Below are 9947 nucleotides of genomic sequence, written 5' to 3' on the forward strand. Positions count from 1 at the left end.
ACCTATGGTAGATGCAAGAATCTGGGCTCCTTGAAATAATTCCTTTGACAATCACCTTAACTAGGGCTAGTATCTATTCTTTCTGTCTCAAGTCAGTTCTTCAGGCCACACTAGCTTCAAGTGCAGTAACTAAGGACTTGATAGTGGGCAAACTGATTTCATCAAGAGTTCCCCCAGGTTTTACGTTTATGGATAGATTCAAGGGCTTATGACTTGATGCCTGCAGCATCATTTGTTTACTGATATGGCTGGCAAATTTCTTGGTTCACAGTGTGCTCTATTCTCTACAACCTCAGAAAGATACTGTCTCTAGAAAGATTCTTACACTCTCAAAGAAGTTGACTGTGGGCTTCTGCCTGAATAGGACATCAGTTCAATTCAGTTCAATTCAGTCGCTCAGTCATGTCCAACTCTTTGCGACCCCATGAATCGCAGCACGCCAGGCCTCTCTGTCCATCACCATCTCTCACGTTCATCGAGTCAGTGATGCCATCCAGCCATCTTATCATCTGTCACCCCATTCTCCTCCTGCCTCCAATCCCTCCCAGCATCAGAGTCAGAGGACCTAAAGTAATGTGAAAATACCTAATACAGGTTTAGTATAAATCCCAAAAAGACAGGAGACTGAAAGCAAACTATAAATCTGAGGAACATGACCCAAAACACTTCAAGATCAAAGAAGGGTAAAAATATATATATATATTTAAAATTATGTACCTACACTGATATGTTCAAATAGGCATATAAACACATACTGTGTGTGTGTGTGTGTGTGTGTGTGTGTGTGTGTGTGTGTGTGTATGTCATATTTTCAATTGTACCTGAACTTTCTTTGGAATATTCTCAAAAATATGCTTCACATTAAGGCATAAAACAAGTCTTAGTATTTTACATAATACCAAGTATATTCTCTGAAAACCAAGATGTGAAGCTAAAATTGAAAAATGGGATATGTGTTTGCAAATTTGTCAGTGTATGAAAAATTATACAAGATATTCTTAAAGAACCAATATTTCAAAGGGTAAGTCACAAGGGAAATTATATAATTCTCTGACATGAATGTAAGTGAAACCACTTTTAGCAAACCATTAGATCCTGCAAAAGGACATACCTGCAGTTATATACCTCCTGCAAAATATATACTGCTACCTGTAGACAGCAAAATTATATACCCAAACTTTCAACATATACATATGCATGTATATGTGTAGCCATATATAAGCTAATGGTTGCCCAGGTAGTATTAGTACTAAGGAACCTGTCTTCTAACATAGAGGTCATAAGACAGGCAGGTTCGATCTGAGTTGGGAAGATCTCCTGGAACTAAGGATGGCAACCCATTCCTACTTTTTCACCTTGAGAATCCCATGCATTGAGGATACATTATGGTGACAGTCTGTGTGATACAGAGTGTCAGACAGGAATGTAGTGACGTAACACATGAAATATCACTTGAACGGGTATGTATGTATGTATTACACTTGTTCCTTTCATATATTACCAATGACATGTTCAACAACAACAACAACAACAAAACAGTTAATTTACTCATTTCATTTCAGTCACAGGCCCGTGTCCGAATCTTTGTCACCCCATGAATCACACCACACCAGGCCTCCCTGTCCATTACTAACTCCTGGAGTTCAGGCAAACATAAGTTCATCGAGACGATGATGCCATCCAGCCATCTCATCCTCTGTCGTTCCCTTCTCCTCCTGATCCAAATCCCTCCCATCATCAGAGATTTTTATGTGTCAACTCTACACGTGAGGTGGCCAAAATACTGGAATTTCAGCTTTAGCATCAGTCTTTCCAAAGAACACCCAAGACTGGTCTCCTTAAGGATGGACTGGTGGGATCTGCTTGCAGTCCAAGGGACTCTCAAGAGTCTCCTCCAACACCACAGTTCAAAAGCATCAATTTTTTGGTACTCAGCTTTCTTCACAGTCCAACTCTCATATCAATATATGACCACTGGAAAAAACATAGCCTTGACTAGATGGACTTTCATTGGCAAAGTAATGTCTCTGCTTTTTAAAATGAGATCTAAGTTGGACATAACTTTCCCTCCAAGGAGTAAATGTCTTTTAATTTCATGGCTACAATCACCATCTGCAGTGATTCTGGAGCTCCAAAAATAAAGCCTGACATAGTTTCCACTGTTTCCCCATCTATTTCCCATGATGTGATGGGACCAGATGCCATGATCTTCGTTGCAGAATGTTGTGCTTTAAGCCCAGTTTTTCACTTTCCTGTTTCACTTTCATCAAGAGGCTTGACACTTCCTCTTCATTTTCTGCCATAAGTGTGGTGTTATCTGCATATCTGAGGTTATTGACATTTCTCCTGGCAATCTGGATTCCAGCTTCTGCTTCTTCCAGCCTAGAGTTTCTCATGATGTACTCTGCATTCATGTCAAATAAGCAGGGTGGCAATATACAACCTTGACGTCCTCCTCTTTCTATTTGGAACACACCTGTTGTTCCATGTCCATTTCTAATTGTTGCTTCCTGACTTGCATATAGGTTTCTCCAGAGGCAGGCCAGGTGGTCTGGTATTTCCATCTCTTTCAGAATCTTCCACAGTTTATAGTGATCCACACAATCCAAGCTTTGGCATAGTCAATAAAGCAGAAATAGGTGTTTTTTGGTTTGTTTGTTTTTAATTTTCTGGAACCTTCTTGCTTTTTCAATGATCCAAGATTGTTGGCATTTGGATCTCTGGTTCCTCTGCATTTTCTAAAACTAGTTTGAACATCTGGAAGTTCACGGTTCATGTATTAATGAAACCTGGCTTGGAGAACTTTGAGCATTACTTCACTAGAACGTGAGATGAGTGTAATTGTGTGGTAATCTGAGCATTATTGGGCACTGTGTTTCTTTGGGGTTGGAATGAAAACCGATCTTTTTCAGTCCCATGGCCACTGCTATGTTTTCCAATTTGCTGGCATATTGAGTTCAGCACTTTCACAGCATCATCTTTCAGGATGTGTAATAGCTCAGCTAGAATTCCATAACCTCCACTAGCTTTATTCGGAGTGATTCTTTCTATGGCCCATTTGACTTGACATTCCAGGATGTCTGGCTCTAGGTGAGCGATCACACCATCGTGAATATCTGGGTCTTGAAGATCTATTTTGTACAGTTCTAGTCTGTATTCCTGCCACTTGTCTTAATATTTTCTGAGTCTTTTAGGTCCGTAAAATTTCTGTCCTCTATAGAACCCATCTTTGCATGAAATGTTCCTTCAGTATCGCTAATTTTCTTGAGGGGATGGTCTTTCCCATTCTTTTGCTTTCCTCTATTTCTTTGCATTGATCGCTGAGGAAGGCTTTCTTATCTCTCCTTGCTACTCTTGAGAACACTGCATTCAGATGCTTATATCACTCCTTTTCTCCTTTCTTTTTCACTTCTCTTCTTTTCACAGCTATTTTTAAGGCCTCCACAGACACCTATTGTGCTGTTTTGCATTTCTTTTCCATGAGGATAGTCGTGATACCTGTCTCCTGTACAATGTCACAAACCTCTGTCCATAGTTCATCATGCACTCTATCCGATCTAGTCCCTTAAATTTATTTCTCACTTCTACTATATAATCATAAAGGATTGGATTTAGGTCATACCTCAAAAAGTTGACTTAAAGGCCAACATTCAGAAAACTAAGATCATGGCATCGGTTTTCATCACTTCATGGGAAATAGATGGGAAAACAGTGGAAACAGAGTCATACTTCATTTGGGGGGGGGGGGGGGGGGAGGGTGCTGCAAAATCACCACAGATGGTGATTGCAGCCATGAAATTAAAAGACGCTTACTCCTTGGAAGGAAAGTTATGGCCATCCTCGATAGCATATTCAAAAGCAGAAACATTACTTTGCCAACAAAGGACCGTCTAGTCAAAACTGTGGTTTTTCCAGTAGTTATGTATGGATGTGAGAGCTGTGCTGTGAAGAAAGCTTAGCGCCAAAGAATTGACACTTTTGAACTGTGGCATTGGAGAAGACTCCTGAGAGTCCCATAGACTGCAAGGAGTCCAATCAGTCCATTTTAAAGGAGATCAGACCTTGGTGTTCTTTGGAAGGAATGATGCTAAAGCTGAAACTCCAGTAATTTGGCCATCTCATTCGAGAGTTGACTCTGGAAACTACTGAAGCTGAGATAAATTGGGGGCACAAAGAAAAGGGGACGACAGAGGATGAGATGGCTGGATGGCATCACTGACTCAATGGATGTGAGTTTGAGTGAACTCTGGGAGTTTTTGATGGACAGGGAGGCCTGGTGTGCTGCAATCCATGGGGTCACAAAGAGTCGGACATGACTGAGCGACTGAACTGAATGCATGGAAAATTAAACAACACATTCTGAAGGGCTCGATGAGGCGAAGAATAACTCACACGGGAAATGGGAACATATTCTAAGGTGATTTAAAATGAAAACCCAATGTAGAAAGTCATCAGATACAGCAGAAGAAGAACCCACATATATTTAAGGTTACATAAAAAGAAAGCTCTTCAATTCTGGGGAGAAGGTAATGCCTTCTTTAAAAGCTGGGAAAAAAATCTAATTTCACAGAAAGAAGAAAGAGGAAATGAACAAATATTAGTATGGTTTTAAGTTAATAGAAAAAGAATACAGAAAATTGAACATGAAACAAAGATAGTAAAAAGAATATTAGGTAAACTAAAAAACGAAAAGAGCAGATTTAGTTACTGAAATGAGAATGAATAAGATGCCATTGCTACTAAACATACTAAAAAAGGAGGAATTTGGGTATTTACAAAAGGAATATCTGTCAATAAGAGTCTCAAACTATGTGAAGCAGTCAAATTGCTGGAATAACAGAGTGACTAAACCAATTTTATATACTGGGGGAAAAAAAAAAAAGAACAGATTAATAAAAAAAAAGAAGAAGAAGAAGTTGAATTGGTTATCCCATTGTTTGTAAATAAGCCCTTAGGACCAGTTTCTTTTAAACCTGTACTATTCAGGTCGGTAGGTGCCCAATATGCTATTGGAGATGAGTGGAGAAAGAACTCCAGAAAGAATGAAGACATGGAGCCAATGCAAAAACAATACCCAGTTGTGCATGTGACTGGTGACAGAAGCAAGGTCCGATGCATCAAAGAGCAATATTGCATAGAAACCTGGAATATGGGTCCATGAATGAAGGCAAATTGGAAGTTGTTAAACAGGAGATGGCAAGAGTGATCATCGACATTCTAGGAATCAGCAAATTAAAATGGACTGGAATGGGTGAATGTAACTCAGATGACCATGATATCTACTACTGTGGGCAGGAATCCCTTAGAAGAAATGGAGTAGCCATCATGGTCAACAAAAGAGTCCAAAATGCAGTACTTGGATGCAATCTCAAAAACGACAGAATGATTTCTGTTTGTCCAAGGCAAACCATTCAAAATCACAGTAACCCAAGCCTATGCACCAGCCAGAAATGCTGAAGACGCTGAAGTTGAATGGTTCTATGAAGAACCACAAGACCTTTTAGAACTAACAACCGAAAAGAAATTCTTTTCATTATAAGGGACTGGAATGCAAAAGTAGGAAGTCAAGAAACACCTGTGATAACAGGCAAATTTAGCCTTTAATACAGAATAAAGCAGGGAAAAGGCTATCAGAGTTTGGTTTTCCCTACTTTCTTGAATTTAAGTCTGAATTAGGTAATAAGGAGTTCATGATCTGAGCCACAGTCAGCTCCTGATCTTGTTTTTGCTGACTGTATAGAGCTTCTGCATCTCTGACTGGGAAGAATAGAATCAATTTGATTTTGGTGTTGACCATCTGGTGATGTTCATGTTAGAGTCTTCACTTGTGTTGTTGAAAGAGGGTGTTTGCTATGACAAGTGCATTCTCCTGGCCAAACTCTGTTAGCCTAAAAGTAGTTCTAGATATTTTAATTGCTGTTGTTCATTCATTGAGTCATGTCCAACCCTTTGTGACTGTATCACAGCAGGCCTCCCTCTCTTTCAGTGTTTCCCATAGTTTGCTCAAACACATGTCCATTGAACTGGTGATGCCGTCCAAACATCTCATCCTCTATCAGCACCTTCTCCTCCTGTCCTCAGTCTTTCCCAGTGTCATGGTGTTTTCCAGAGTTGGTTCTTTGAATTAGTTTAGCAAAATCCTCGACTTTCAGCTTCAGTATGAGTGCTTCAGATGTATATCCAGGGTTGGTTTCCTTGTGGATTGATTGGCGGGATCTGTTTGCAGTTCAAGGGACCCCTAAGAGTTTTCTCCAACATCACTGTTTGAAGGCATCAGTTCTCGAGCTCTCAGCCTTCTTTAGATTCCAATTCTCACACCTTTACATGACTAATGGATAAACGATAGGGGTTTGTGACTGAGGAGACCTTTGTTAATAAGCTCATCTTTCTTCTTTTTAATACAAGGTCAAGGTTTTTCCATAGTTTTTTCTCCAAGAAGAAAGTGTCTCTTCATTTCATGCCTGCAGTCACCATTCACAGTGATTTTGGAGCCCAAGAAAATTAAGTTTATCACTTATTCCATGTTTTCCCCTTCTATTTGCCAAGTCGTGATGGGACCAGACACCTTGTGTTGTTCATTTGACTATTGAGTTCTCAGCGAGGTTTCTACACTCCTCATTCATCCTTAGCAAGACCCTCTTTAGCTCCTCTTCACCTTCTCTTTTTACAGTGTTTCTATCTGTCTTTCTAAGGTTGTTGAAGTTTATCCCAGAAACATTGATTCTAGTTTATTATCCACCCAGCCTGGCCTTTTGAATAGTATAGTCTGCATATATTTCACATAAGAAGACTGATAATATGCAGTCTTGTCACTCACCTTTCCCAGGTTTATACTGATCAATTTTTCCATGTCTTGTTCCAACTCTTACATCTTGAACGGCATACACATTTCTCATGTGACAGGTTAGAAGGTCCATGATTCCTGTCTCTTTCAAACTGTTCACAGTTTACTGTGATATACACAGTCAATGTCTTTAGTGGAGTCACTGAAGCAGAAGTAAATGATTTTCTGAAAGTCCTGGTTCCCTCTAGGATCCAATGAATGTTTCCAAATTGTTCTCTGGTTCATGTATTGTTTCCAAGTCGAGCTTTCCCCTTGAAAGTTCTTAGTTTATGTACTGCTGTAGAATTTTGAGTTTTACCCAGCTAACATGTGAAAGGAGCAACCACGCATGCTTGTTTAAACATTCTTTGGCCTTACCTACCTTTGGTGTGAATGAAAACTGTCTTTTTCCAAACTCATGTCCACTGATGAGTTTTGCAAATCTGATGACATATGAACTCAGTGTCCCAGTTTCACCACATCATTAAGAGTTTAGCAGTTTCATGTTAATGACTGCTTAAAACTTTTGCTTAAACCATTTGATTTCTCCTTCATATCTGAATAAGATCCGTGTTGGTGTTGGTTTTGGCTTGTTCATAATTTTGAGAATGTTCTACCATGCTCTACTGGCCTGAAGAGTTTCTATTGAAAGTTCAGCTGCTGTCTTTATGGGAATCTGACAGTATATTTATGTCTTTACTCTCGCTGCTCTTAATGTTTGTTTTTTTTTGTGTTTAAATTTTCAGTGTTTGGTTAAAATATTGTTGTGGGATATTTCACTTTGGGTTCATCCTGTTTGTTGGGACATGCTGTGTTGGGACTCAAGGAGCTATTTCCTTGCCCATTTAATGGAGGTTTTCAACTTTTATCTCTTGAAGAATTTTCTCAAGCACCCCAACACCTTTTTTTTTTTTCTTTTTTCCTTTCCTTTCTTTCTTTCTTTTTTTCTTTTTTTGTGGTCTTTCCCATGTGGATATCCTCACAGTATGGCATTTAATACTGTCTAAGAATTATCAGAGCTTTTAATTTTTCCTTCTTTAAAAAAATATATATTTACACATGCCACTGTGTTTTCTTTATTCCCTCCTTTCTCAGTTCGGTTCAGTTCAGTCAGTTGTGTCTGACCCCATGAATCACAGCATTTCAGGCCTCCCTATCCATCACCAACTCCTGGAGTTCACTCAAACTCATGTCCATCGAGTCAGTGATGCCATCCAGCCATGTCATCCTCTGTTATCACCTACTCCTCCTGCCCCTAATCCCTCCCAGCATCAGAGTCTTTTCCAACGAGTCAACTCTTCGCACGAGGTGGCCAAAGTATTGGAATTTCAGCTTTAGCATCAGTCCTTTCAATGAACACCCAAGACTGATCTCCTTTAGAATGAACTGGTTGGATCTCATTGCAGTCCAAGGGAGTCTCAAGAGTCATTTGAACACCACAGTTGAAAAACATCGATTTTTTGGTGCTCAGCTTTGTTCACAGCCCAACTCTCACATCCATACATGACCACTTTAAAAACCATAGCCTTGACTAGTCGGACATTTGTTGGCAAAGTAATGTCTCTGCTTTTGAATATGTTATCTAGGTGGTGCACAATTTTCCTTCCAAGGAGTAAGCGTCTTTTAATTTCATGGCTGCAAATCACCAACTGTATTGATTTTGCAGCCCTCCAAAAAATAAAGTCTGACACTGTTTCCACTGTTTCCCCATGTATTTTCCATCTCATTAGAACTGATTATGGGTGAAACTGGAACCTATTATACAGAGTGAAGTAAGCCAGAAAGAAAAACACCAATAGAGTATACTAACACATATATATGGAATTTAGAAAGATGGTAACAATAACCCTGTGTACGAGACAGCAAAAGAGACACAGATGTATAGAACAGTCTTTTGGACTCTGTGGGAGAGGGAGTGGGTGGGATGATTTGGGAAAATGGCATTGAAACCTGTATAATATCATGTATGAAACGAGTCGCCAGTCCAGGTTCGATGCATGGTACTGGATGCTTGGGGCTGGTGCACTGGGACGACCCAGAGGGAGGGTAGGGGAGGAAGGAGGGAGGAGGGTTCAGGATGGGGAAGTCAGGTATACCTGTGGTGGATTCATTTTGATATTTGGCAAAACTAATACAATATTGTAAAGTTTAAAAAAAATAAATAAAGCTCAACATTCAGAAAACTGAGAAAAAAAATGTACTTTTTAATGGCTGAGTAATACTCCATTGTGTATATGTACCACAGCTTGCTTATCCATTCATCTGCTGATGGGCATCTAGGTTGCTTCTGTGTCCTGGCTATTATAAACAGTGTTGCTATGAACATTGGGGTACACGTGTCTCTTTCAATTCTGGTTTCCTGGGTGTGTATGCCTAGCAGTGGGATTGCTGGATCATAAGGCAGTTCTATTTCCAGCTTTTTAAGGAATCTCCACACTGTTCTCCACAGTGGCTGTACTAGTTTGCATTCCCACCAACAGTGTAAGGGGGTTCCCTTTTCTCTACACCCTCTCCAGCATTTATTGCTTGTAGACTTTTGGATCACAGCCATTCTGACTGGCATGAAATGGTACCTCATTATGGTTTTGATTTGCATTTTTCGGATAATGAGTGATGTTGAGCATCTTTTCATGTGTTTGTTAGCCATTTGTATGTCTTCTTTGGAGAAATGTCTATTTAGTTCTTTGGGCCATTTTTTGATTGGGCCGTTTATTTTTCTGGAATTAGCTGTAGGAGTTGCTTGTATATTTTTGAGATTAGTTGTTTGTCAGTTGCTTCATTTGCTATTATTTTCTCCCATTCTGAAGGCTGTCTTTTCACCTTGCTTATAGTTTCCTTTGTTGTGCAGAATATTTTAAGTTTAATTAGGCCCCTCAAAATGGATTAAAGATCTAAACGTAAGACCAGAAACTATAAAACTCCTAGAGGAGAACATAGGCAAAACATTCTCCGACATACATCACGGCAGGATCCTCTATGACCCACCTCCCGGAATATTGGAAATAAAAGCAAAAATAAGCAAATGGGACCTTATTAAACTTAAAAGCTTCATTTGGTTTAGATTGCAGTGGTTTTGGTCCCCTTTCTGCAGGCCACAGCATTTTGGATCCAGTTTGTGGTGGAA

The sequence above is a fragment of the Bos taurus genome, chromosome Y, assembly GCF_002263795.3.
Source record: "Bos taurus isolate L1 Dominette 01449 registration number 42190680 breed Hereford chromosome Y, ARS-UCD2.0, whole genome shotgun sequence".
NCBI classification, from domain to species: domain Eukaryota; kingdom Metazoa; phylum Chordata; class Mammalia; order Artiodactyla; family Bovidae; genus Bos; species Bos taurus.